Below are 12,431 nucleotides of genomic sequence, written 5' to 3'. Positions count from 1 at the left end.
GAACTTCTTGAGTTGCAGCAAGGGTGTGAAAGACCCTTTCGAAATTCCAGAATTTACGTGTCATTAGTCTCCAGACGCCTCATCGGAAATAGGCCTCATCTCGCCTGGAAGGGAGAACTTCCTGGATTTTCTCGACTTGCGGCAGGTGTTCTCGAGTTACGACGGGGACCTCAGGGACCCGCCCTGGTGGCCTCAGGAGAGGACAGTCCCCATGCGAGTTGCTAGGGGGCCTCTCGGGATTCCTCTCCCGTCGATACCGGGGCCAAAAACCTTGTGTGGAGTCAGGGCCGGAACCGAGGATTCCTCTCAGGGGCTGACATGGATCTTTGGGTACTTCTGGAGTCTCCCCAGGGGAGTCAGGCCTCGTCTCGAGTGGGGGCATGCACGTGCGCTTTCCTTCCAGGCTGTAGCAGCAATGTCACGCTTCCCGTCGCGTGGATCAAAGGATCTGTGGTTTTCCCTCGAGGCTTTCCCTCGAGGCTTTCCCACAGGGCTGTCCCACGTGCCACCGTGGTGTGAGTCGATCCTCGGCGTGAAAGATGAGCCAGTGCAGGGCAAAGAGCTTCCTCTGGAATGGACTGAGACATCTGGGGGACTCTTGGAATGGTGGTACGACCATGGAGTTCCTCTCGCCTGTCCTGTTGAGAGTGCCTCCTCTTGAGATGCGACGGGAACGCCGGGAATTCTTTCCCGTTGAAAGCAGGGAAAGGATCCCTCATCTCGAGCTACGAGGGGGAAACGGGGCTCCTCCTGATGTGGGCGTTACCATCGTGCTTCCTCTCGAGTGGAGACGGGTATGGCGGTGAACTTCTTGAGTTGCAGCAAGGGTGTGAAAGACCCTTTCGAAGTTCCAGAGGTTAGGTGTCATTAGTCTCCAGACGCCTCATCGGAAATAGGCCTCATCTCGCCTGGAAGGGAGAACTTCCTGGATTTTCTCGAGTTGCGGCAGGTGTTCTCGAGTTACGACGGGGACCTCAGGGACCCGCCCTGGTGGCCTCAGGAGAGGCCAATCCCCATGCGAGTTGCTAGGGGGCCTCTCGGGATTCCTCTCCCGTCGATACCGGGGCCAAAAACCTTGTGTGGAGTCAGGGCCGGAACCGAGGATTCCTCTCAGGGGCTGACATGGATCTTTGGGTACTTCTGGAGTCTCCCCAGGGGAGTCAGGCCTCGTCTCGAGTGGGGGCATGCACGTGCGCTTTCCTTCCAGGCTGTAGCAGCAATGTCACGCTTCCCATCGCGTGGATCAAAGGATCTGTGGTTTTCCCTCGAGGCTTTCCCTCGAGGCTTTCCCACAGGGCTGTCCCACGTGCCACCGTGGTGTGAGTCGATCCTCGGCGTGAAAAATGAGCCAGTGCAGGGCAAAGAGCTTCCTCTGGAATGGACTGAGACATCTGGGGGACTCTTGGAATGGTGGTACGACCATGGAGTTCCTCTCGCCTTTCCTGTTGAGAGTGCCTCCTCTTGAGATGCGACGGGAACGCCGGGAATTCTTTCCCGTTGAAAGCAGGGAAAGGATCCCTCATCTCGAGCTACGAGGGGGAAACGGGGCTCCTCTGGATGTGGGCGGGACTATCGTGCTTCCTCTCGAGTGGAGACGGGTATGGCGGTGAACTTCTTGAGTTGCAGCAAGGGTGTGAAAGACCCTTTCGAAGTTCCAGAGGTTACGTGTCATTAGTCTCCAGACGCCTCATCGGAAATAGGCCTCATCTCGCCTGGAAGGGAGAACTTCCTGGATTTTCTCGACTTGCGGCAGGTGTTCTCGAGTTACGACGGGGACCTCAGGGACCCGCCCTGGTGGCCTCAGGAGAGGACAGTCCCCATGCGAGTTGCTAGGGGGCCTCTCGGGATTCCTCTCCCGTCGATACCGGGGCCAAAAACCTTGTGTGGAGTCAGGGCCGGAACCGAGGATTCCTCTCAGGGGCTGACATGGATCTTTGGGTACTTCTGGAGTCTCCCCAGGGGAGTCAGGCCTCGTCTCGAGTGGGGGCATGCACGTGCGCTTTCCTTCCAGGCTGTAGCAGCAATGTCACGCTTCCCGTCGCGTGGATCAAAGGATCTGTGGTTTTCCCTCGAGGCTTTCCCTCGAGGCTTTCCCACAGGGCTGTCCCACGTGCCACCGTGGTGTGAGTCGATCCTCGGCGTGAAAGATGAGCCAGTGCAGGGCAAAGAGCTTCCTCTGGAATGGACTGAGACATCTGGGGGACTCTTGGAATGGTGGTACGACCATGGAGTTCCTCTCGCCTGTCCTGTTGAGAGTGCCTCCTCTTGAGATGCGACGGGAACGCCGGGAATTCTTTCCCGTTGAAAGCAGGGAAAGGATCCCTCATCTCGAGCTACGAGGGGGAAACGGGGCTCCTCCTGATGTGGGCGTTACCATCGTGCTTCCTCTCGAGTGGAGACGGGTATGGCGGTGAACTTCTTGAGTTGCAGCAAGGGTGTGAAAGACCCTTTCGAAGTTCCAGAGGTTAGGTGTCATTAGTCTCCAGACGCCTCATCAGAAATAGGCCTCATCTCGCCTGGAAGGGAGAACTTCCTGGATTTTCTCGAGTTGCGGCAGGTGTTCTCGAGTTACGACGGGGACCTTAGGGACCCGCCCTGGTGGCCTCAGGAGAGGCCAATCCCCATGCGAGTTGCTAGGGGGCCTCTCGGGATTCCTCTCCCGTCGATACCGGGGCCAAAAACCTTGTGTGGAGTCAGGGCCGGAACCGAGGATTCCTCTCAGGGGCTGACATGGATCTTTGGGTACTTCTGGAGTCTCCCCAGGGGAGTCAGGCCTCGTCTCGAGTGGGGGCATGCACGTGCGCTTTCCTTCCAGGCTGTAGCAGCAATGTCACGCTTCCCATCGCGTGGATCAAAGGATCTGTGGTTTTCCCTCGAGGCTTTCCCTCGAGGCTTTCCCACAGGGCTGTCCCACGTGCCACCGTGGTGTGAGTCGATCCTCGACGTGAAAAATGAGCCAGTGCAGGGCAAAGAGCTTCCTCTGGAATGGACTGAGACATCTGGGGGACTCTTGGAATGGTGGTACGACCATGGAGTTCCTCTCGCCTTTCCTGTTGAGAGTGCCTCCTCTTGAGATGCGACGGGAACGCCGGGAATTCTTTCCCGTTGAAAGCAGGGAAAGGATCCCTTATCTCGAGCTACGAGGGGGAAACGGGGCTCCTCTGGATGTGGGCGGGACTATCGTGATTCCTCTCGAGTGGAGACGGGTATGGCGGTGAACTTCTTGAGTTGCAGCAAGGGTGTGAAAGACCCTTTCGAAATTCCAGAGTTTACGTGTCATTAGTCTCCAGACGCCTCATCGGAAATAGGCCTCATCTCGCCTGGAAGGGAGAACTTCCTGGATTTTCTCGAGTTGCGGCAGGTGTTCTCGAGTTACGACGGGGACCTCAGGGACCCGCCCTGGTGGCCTCAGGAGAGGCCAATCCCCATGCGAGTTGCTAGGGGGCCTCTCGGGATTCCTCTCCCGTCGATACCGGGGCCAAAAACCTTGTGTGGAGTCAGGGCCGGAACCGAGGATTCCTCTCAGGGGCTGACATGGATCTTTGGGTACTTCTGGAGTCTCCCCAGGGGAGTCAGGCCTCGTCTCGAGTGGGGGCATGCACGTGCGCTTTCCTTCCAGGCTGTAGCAGCAATGTCACGCTTCCCATCGCGTGGATCAAAGGATCTGTGGTTTTCCCTCGAGGCTTTCCCTCGAGGCTTTCCCACAGGGCTGTCCCACGTGCCACCGTGGTGTGAGTCGATCCTCGGCGTGAAAAATGAGCCAGTGCAGGGCAAAGAGCTTCCTCTGGAATGGACTGAGACATCTGGGGGACTCTTGGAATGGTGGTACGACCATGGAGTTCCTCTCGCCTTTCCTGTTGAGAGTGCCTCCTCTTGAGATGCGACGGGAACGCCGGGAATTCTTTCCCGTTGAAAGCAGGGAAAGGATCCCTTATCTCGAGCTACGAGGGGGAAACGGGGCTCCTCTGGATGTGGGCGGGACTATCGTGATTCCTCTCGAGTGGAGACGGGTATGGCGGTGAACTTCTTGAGTTGCAGCAAGGGTGTGAAAGACCCTTTCGAAATTCCAGAGTTTACGTGTCATTAGTCTCCAGACGCCTCATCGGAAATAGGCCTCATCTTGCCTGGAAGGGAGAACTTCCTGGATTTTCTCGAGTTGCGGCAGGTGTTCTCGAGTTACGACGGGGACCTCAGGGACCCGCCCTGGTGGCCTCAGGAGAGGACAGTCCCCATGCGAGTTGCTAGGGGGCCTCTCGGGATTCCTCTCCCGTCGATACCAGGGCCAAAAACCTTGTGTGGAGTCAGTGCCGGAACCGAGGATTCCTCTCAGGGGCTGACATGGATCTTTGGGTACTTCTGGAGTCTCCCCAGGGGAGTCAGGCCTCGTCTCGAGTGGGAGCATGCACGTGCGCTTTCCTTCCAGGCTGTAGCAGCAATGTCACGCTTCCCGTCGCGTGGATCAAAGGATCTGTGGTTTTCCCTCGAGGCTTTCCCTCGAGGCTTTCCCACAGGGCTGTCCCACGTGCCACCGTGGTGTGAGTCGATCCTCGGCGTGAAAGATGAGCCAGTGCAGGGCAAAGAGGTTCCTCTGGGATGGACTGAGACATCTGGGGGACTCTTGGAATGGTGGTACGACCATGGAGTTCCTCTCGCCTTTCCTGTTGAGATTGCCTCCTCTTGAGATGCGACGGAAACGCCGGGAATTCTTTCCCGTTGAAAGCAGGGAAAGGATCCCTCATCTCGAGCTACGAGGGGGAAACGGGGCTCCTCTGGATGTGGGCGGGACCATCGTGCTTCCTCTCGAGTGGAGACGGGTATGGCGGTGAACTTCTTGAGTTGCCGCAAGGGTGTGAAAGACCCTTTCGAAGTTCCAGACGTTAGGTGTCATTAGTCTCCAGACGCCTCATCGGAAATAGGCCTCATCTCGCCTGGAAGGGAGACCTTCCTGGATTTTCTCGAATTGCGGCAGGTGTTCTCGAGTTACGACGGGGACCACAGGGACCCGCCCTGGTGGCCTCAGGAGAGGCCAGTCCCCATGGGAGTTGCTAGGGGGCCTCTCGGGATTCCTCTCCCGTCGATACTGTGGCCAAAAACCTTGTGTGGAGTCAGGGCCGGAACCGAGGATTCCTCTCAGGGGATGACATGGATCTTTGGGTAATTCTGGAGTCTCCCCAGGGGAGTCAGGCCTCGTCTCGAGTGGGGGCATGCACGTCCGCTTTCCTTCCAGCCTGTAGCAGCAATGTCACGCTTCCCGTCGCGTGGATCAAAGGATCTGTGGTTTTCGCTCGAGGCTTTCCCACAGGGCTGTCCCACGTGCCACCGTGGTGTGAGTCGATCCTCGGCGTGAAAGATGAGCCAGTGCAGGGCAAAGAGGTTCCTCTGGAATGGACTGAGACATCTGGGGGACTCTTGGAATGGTGGTACGACCATGGAGTTCCTCTCGCCTTTCCTGTTGAGAGTGCCTCCTCTTGAGATGCGACGGGAATGCCGGGAATACTTTCCCGATGAAAGCATGGAAAGGATCCCTTATCTCGAGCTACGAGGGCAAAACGGGGCTCCTCTGGATGTGGGCGGGACCATCGTGCTTCCTCTCGAGTGGAGACGGGTATGGCGGTGAACTTCTTGAGTTGCAGCAAGGGTGTGAAAGACCCTTTCGAAGTTCCAGAGGTTAGGTGTCATTAGTCTCCAGACGCCTCATCGGAAATAGGCCTCATCTCTCCTGGAAGGGAGAACTTCCTGGATTTTCTCGAGTTGCGGCAGGTGTTCTCGAGTTACGACGGGGACCTCAGGGACCCGCCCTGGTGGCCTCAGGAGAGGCCAGTCCCCATACGAGGTGCTTGGGGGCCTCTCGGGATTCCTCTCCCGTCGATACCGGGGCCAAAAACGTTGTGTCGAGTCAGGGCCGGAACCGAGGATTCCTCTCAGGGGCTGACATGGATCTTTGGGTACTTCTGGAGTCTCCCCAGGGGAGTCAGGCCTCGTCTCGAGTGGGGGCATGCACGTGCGCTTTCCTTCCAGGCTGTAGCAGCAATGTCACGCTTCCCGTTGCGTGGATCAAAGGATCTGTGGTTTTCCCTCGAGGATTTCCCTCGAGGCTTTCCCACAGGGCTGTCCCACGTGCCACCGTGGTGTGAGTCGATCCTCGGCGTGAAAGATGAGCCAGTGCAGGGCAAAGAGGTTCCTCTGGAATGGACTGAGACATCTGGGGGACTCTTGGAATGGTGGTACGACCATGCAGTTCCTCTCGCCTTTCCTGTCGAGAGTGCCTCCTCTTGAGATGCAACAGGAACGCCGGGAATTCTTTCCCGTTGAAAGCAGGGAAAGGATCCCACATCTCGAGCTACGAGGGGGAAACGGGGCTCCTCTGGATGTGGGCGGGACCATCGTGCTTCCTCTCGAGTGGAGACGGGTATGGCAGTGAACTTCTTGAGTTGCAGCAAGGGTGTGAAAGACCCTTTCGAAGTTCCAGAGGTTAGGTGTCATTAGTCTCCAGACGCCTCATCGGAAATAGGCCTCATCTCGCCTGGAAGGGAGAACTTCCTGGATTATCTCGAGATGCGGCAGGTGTTCTCGAGTTACGACGGGGACCTCAGGAACCCGCCCTGGTGGCCTCAGGAGAGGCCAGTCCCCATGCGAGTTGCTAGGGGGCCTCTCGGGATTCCTCTCCCGTCGATACCGGGGCCAAAAACCTTGTGTGGAGTCAGGGCCGGAACCGAGGATTCCTCTCAGGGGCTGACATGGATCTTTGGGTACTTCTGGAGTCTCCCCAGGGGAGTCAGGCCTCGTCTCGAGTGGGGGCATGCACGTGCGCTTTCCTTCCAGGCTGTAGCAGCAATGTCACGCTTCCCGTCGCGTGGATCAAAGGATCTGTGGTTTTCCCTCGAGGCTTTCCCTCGAGGCTTTCCCACAGGGCTGTCCCACGTGCCACCGTGGTGTGAGTCGATCCTCGGCGTGAAAGATGAGCCAGTGCAGGGCAAAGAGGTTCCTCTGGAATGGACTGAGACATCTGGGGGACTCTTGGAATGGTGGTACGACCATGGAGTTCCTTTCGCCTTTCCTGTTGAGAGTGCCTCCTCTTGAGATGCGACGGGAACGCCGGGAATTCTTTCCCGTTGAAAGCAGGGAAAGGATCCCTCATCTCGAGCTACGAGGGGGAAACTGGGCTCCTCCTGATGGGGGCGGGACCATCGTGCTTCCTCTCGAGTGGAGACGGGTATGGCGGTGAACTTCTTGAGTTGCAGCAAGGGTGTGAAAGACCCTTTCGAAGTTCCAGAGGTTAGGTGTCATTAGTCTCCAGACGCCTCATCGGAAATAGGCCTCATCTCGCCTGGAAGGGAGTACTTCCTGGATTTTCTCGAGTTGCGGCAGGTGTTCTCGAGTTACGACGGGGACCTCAGGGACCCGCCCTGGTGGCCTCAGGAGAGGCCAATCCCCATGCGAGATGCTAGGGGGCCTCTCGGGATTCCTCTCCCGTCGATACCGGGGCCAAAAACCTTGTGTGGAGTCAGGGACGGAACCGAGGATTGCTCTCAGGGGCTGACATGGATCTTTGGGTACTTCTGGAGTCTCCCCAGGGGAGTCAGGCCTCGTCTCGAGTGGGGCCATGCACGTGCGCTTTCCTTCCAGCCTGTAGCAGCAATGTCACGCTTCCCGTCGCGTGGATCAAAGGATCTGTGGTTTTCCCTCGAGGCTTTCCCTCGAGGCTTTCCCACAGGGCTGTCCCACGTGCCACCGTGGTGTGAGTCGATCCTCGGCGTGAAAGATGAGCCAGTGCAGGGCAAAGAGGTTCCTCTGGAACGGACTGAGACATCTGGGGGACTCTTGGAATGGTGGTATGACCATGGAGTTCCTCTCGCCTTTCCTGTTGAGAGTGCCTCCTCTTGAGATGCGACGGGAACGCCGGGAATTCTTTCCCGTTGAAAGCAAGGAAAGGATCCCTCATCTCGAGCTACGAGGGGGAAACGGGGCTCCTCTGGATGTGGGCGGGACTATCGTGCTTCCTCTCGAGTGGAGACGGGTATGGCGGTGAACTTCTTGAGTTGCAGCAAGGGTGTGAAAGACCCTTTCGAAGTTCCAGAGGTTACGTGTCATTAGTCTCCAGACGCCTCATCGGAAATAGGCCTCATCTCGCCTGGAAGGGAGAACTTCCTGGATTTTCTCGACTTGCGGCAGGTGTTCTCGAGTTACGACGGGGACCTCAGGGACCCGCCCTGGTGGCCTCAGGAGAGGACAGTCCCCATGCGAGTTGCTAGGGGGCCTCTCGGGATTCCTCTCCCGTCGATACCGGGGCCAAAAACCTTGTGTGGAGTCAGGGCCGGAACCGAGGATTCCTCTCAGGGGCTGACATGGATCTTTGGGTACTTCTGGAGTCTCCCCAGGGGAGTCAGGCCTCGTCTCGAGTGGGGGCATGCACGTGCGCTTTCCTTCCAGGCTGTAGCAGCAATGTCACGCTTCCCGTCGCGTGGATCAAAGGATCTGTGGTTTTCCCTCGAGGCTTTCCCTCGAGGCTTTCCCACAGGGCTGTCCCACGTGCCACCGTGGTGTGAGTCGATCCTCGGCGTGAAAGATGAGCCAGTGCAGGGCAAAGAGCTTCCTCTGGAATGGACTGAGACATCTGGGGGACTCTTGGAATGGTGGTACGACCATGGAGTTCCTCTCGCCTGTCCTGTTGAGAGTGCCTCCTCTTGAGATGCGACGGGAACGCCGGGAATTCTTTCCCGTTGAAAGCAGGGAAAGGATCCCTCATCTCGAGCTACGAGGGGGAAACGGGGCTCCTCCTGATGTGGGCGTTACCATCGTGCTTCCTCTCGAGTGGAGACGGGTATGGCGGTGAACTTCTTGAGTTGCAGCAAGGGTGTGAAAGACCCTTTCGAAGTTCCAGAGGTTAGGTGTCATTAGTCTCCAGACGCCTCATCGGAAATAGGCCTCATCTCGCCTGGAAGGGAGAACTTCCTGGATTTTCTCGAGTTGCGGCAGGTGTTCTCGAGTTACGACGGGGACCTCAGGGACCCGCCCTGGTGGCCTCAGGAGAGGCCAATCCCCATGCGAGTTGCTAGGGGGCCTCTCGGGATTCCTCTCCCGTCGATACCGGGGCCAAAAACCTTGTGTGGAGTCAGGGCCGGAACCGAGGATTCCTCTCAGGGGCTGACATGGATCTTTGGGTACTTCTGGAGTCTCCCCAGGGGAGTCAGGCCTCGTCTCGAGTGGGGGCATGCACGTGCGCTTTCCTTCCAGGCTGTAGCAGCAATGTCACGCTTCCCATCGCGTGGATCAAAGGATCTGTGGTTTTCCCTCGAGGCTTTCCCTCGAGGCTTTCCCACAGGGCTGTCCCACGTGCCACCGTGGTGTGAGTCGATCCTCGGCGTGAAAAATGAGCCAGTGCAGGGCAAAGAGCTTCCTCTGGAATGGACTGAGACATCTGGGGGACTCTTGGAATGGTGGTACGACCATGGAGTTCCTCTCGCCTTTCCTGTTGAGAGTGCCTCCTCTTGAGATGCGACGGGAACGCCGGGAAATCTTTCCCGTTGAAAGCAGGGAAAGGATCCCTCATCTCGAGCTACGAGGGGGAAACGGGGCTCCTCTGGATGTGGGCGGGACTATCGTGCTTCCTCTCGAGTGGAGACGGGTATGGCGGTGAACTTCTTGAGTTGCAGCAAGGGTGTGAAAGACCCTTTCGAAGTTCCAGAGGTTACGTGTCATTAGTTTCCAGACGCCTCATCGGAAATAGGCCTCATCTCGCCTGGAAGGGAGAACTTCCTGGATTTTCTCGACTTGCGGCAGGTGTTCTCGAGTTACGACGGGGACTTCAGGGACCCGCCCTGGTGGCCTCAGAAGAGGACAGTCCCCATGCGAGTTGCTAGGGGGCCTCTCGGGATTCCTCTCCCGTCGATACCGGGGCCAAAAACCTTGTGTGGAGTCAGGGCCGGAACCGAGGATTCCTCTCAGGGGCTGACATGGATCTTTGGGTACTTCTGGAGTCTCCCCAGGGGAGTCAGGCCTCGTCTCGAGTGGGGGCATGCACGTGCGCTTTCCTTCCAGGCTGTAGCAGCAATGTCACGCTTCCCGTCGCGTGGATCAAAGGATCTGTGGTTTTCCCTCGAGGCTTTCCCTCGAGGCTTTCCCACAGGGCTGTCCCACGTGCCACCGTGGTGTGAGTCGATCCTCGGCGTGAAAGATGAGCCAGTGCAGGGCAAAGAGCTTCCTCTGGAATGGACTGAGACATCTGGGGGACTCTTGGAATGGTGGTACGACCATGGAGTTCCTCTCGCCTGTCCTGTTGAGAGTGCCTCCTCTTGAGATGCGACGGGAACGCCGGGAATTCTTTCCCGTTGAAAGCAGGGAAAGGATCCCTCATCTCGAGCTACGAGGGGGAAACGGGGCTCCTCCTGAGGTGGTCGTTACCATCGTGCTTCCTCTCGAGTGGAGACGGGTATGGCGGTGAACTTCTTGAGTTGCAGCAAGGGTGTGAAAGACCCTTTCGAAGTTCCAGAGGTTAGGTGTCATTAGTCTCCAGACGCCTCATCGGAAATAGGCCTCATCTCGCCTGGAAGGGAGAACTTCCTGGATTTTCTCGAGTTGCGGCAGGTGTTCTCGAGTTACGACGGGGACCTCAGGGACCCGCCCTGGTGGCCTCAGGAGAGGCCAATCCCCATGCGAGTTGCTAGGGGGCCTCTCGGGATTCCTCTCCCGTCGATACCGGGGCCAAAAACCTTGTGTGGAGTCAGGGCCGGAACCGAGGATTCCTCTCAGGGGCTGACATGGATCTTTGGGTACTTCTGGAGTCTCCCCAGGGGAGTCAGGCCTCGTCTCGAGTGGGGGCATGCACGTGCGCTTTCCTTCCAGGCTGTAGCAGCAATGTCACGCTTCCCATCGCGTGGATCAAAGGATCTGTGGTTTTCCCTCGAGGCTTTCCCTCGAGGCTTTCCCACAGGGCTGTCCCACGTGCCACCGTGGTGTGAGTCGATCCTCGGCGTGAAAAATGAGCCAGTGCAGGGCAAAGAGCTTCCTCTGGAATGGACTGAGACATCTGGGGGACTCTTGGAATGGTGGTACGACCATGGAGTTCCTCTCGCCTTTCCTGTTGAGAGTGCCTCCTCTTGAGATGCGACGGGAACGCCGGGAATTCTTTCCCGTTGAAAGCAGGGAAAGGATCCCTTATCTCGAGCTACGAGGGGGAAACGGGGCTCCTCTGGATGTGGGCGGGACTATCGTGATTCCTCTCGAGTGGAGACGGGTATGGCGGTGAACTTCTTGAGTTGCAGCAAGGGTGTGAAAGACCCTTTCGAAGTTCCAGAGGTTAGGTGTCATTAGTCTCCAGACGCCTCATCGGAAATAGGCCTCATCTCGCCTGGAAGGGAGAACTTCCTGGATTTTCTAGAGTTGCGGCAGGTGTTCTCGAGTTACGACGGGGACCTCAGGGACCCGCCCTGGTGGCCTCAGGAGAGGACAGTCCCCATGCGAGTTGCTAGGGGGCCTCTCGGGATTCCTCTCCCGTCGATACCGGGGCCAAAAACCTTGTGTGGAGTCAGTGCCGGAACCGAGGATTCCTCTCAGGGGCTGACATGGATCTTTGGGTACTTCTGGAGTCTCCCCAGGGGAGTCAGGCCTCGTCTCGAGTGGGAGCATGCACGTGCGCTTTCCTTCCAGGCTGTAGCAGCAATGTCACGCTTCCCGTCGCGTGGATCAAAGGATCTGTGGTTTTCCCTCGAGGCTTTCCCTCGAGGCTTTCCCACAGGGCTGTCCCACGTGCCACCGTGGTGTGAGTCGATCCTCGGCGTGAAAGATGAGCCAGTGCAGGGCAAAGAGGTTCCTCTGGGATGGACTGAGACATCTGGGGGACTCTTGGAATGGTGGTACGACCATGGAGTTCCTCTCGCCTTTCCTGTTGAGATTGCCTCCTCTTGAGATGCGACGGGAACGCCGGGAATTCTTTCCCGTTGAAAGCAGGGAAAGGATCCCTCATCTCGAGCTACGAGGGGGAAACGGGGCTCCTCTGGATGTGGGCGGGACCATCGTGCTTCCTCTCGAGTGGAGACGGGTATGGCGGTGAACTTCTTGAGTTGCCGCAAGGGTGTGAAAGACCCTTTCGAAGTTCCAGACGTTAGGTGTCATTAGTCTCCAGACGCCTCATCGGAAATAGGCCTCATCTCGCCTGGAAGGGAGACCTTCCTGGATTTTCTCGAATTGCGGCAGGTGTTCTCGAGTTACGACGGGGACCACAGGGACCCGCCCTGGTGGCCTCAGGAGAGGCCAGTCCCCATGGGAGTTGCTAGGGGGCCTCTCGGGATTCCTCTCCCGTCGATACTGTGGCCAAAAACCTTGTGTGGAGTCAGGGCCGGAACCGAGGATTCCTCTCAGGGGATGACATGGATCTTTGGGTAATTCTGGAGTCTCCCCAGGGGAGTCAGGCCTCGTCTCGAGTGGGGGCATGC

Source organism: Capricornis sumatraensis, unplaced genomic scaffold (genome assembly GCF_032405125.1).
Source record: "Capricornis sumatraensis isolate serow.1 unplaced genomic scaffold, serow.2 scaffold1, whole genome shotgun sequence".
Taxonomy (NCBI): domain Eukaryota; kingdom Metazoa; phylum Chordata; class Mammalia; order Artiodactyla; family Bovidae; genus Capricornis; species Capricornis sumatraensis.
The sequence above is the reverse complement of the archived record's forward strand: the minus strand, read 5'-3'. Positions refer to the sequence as shown.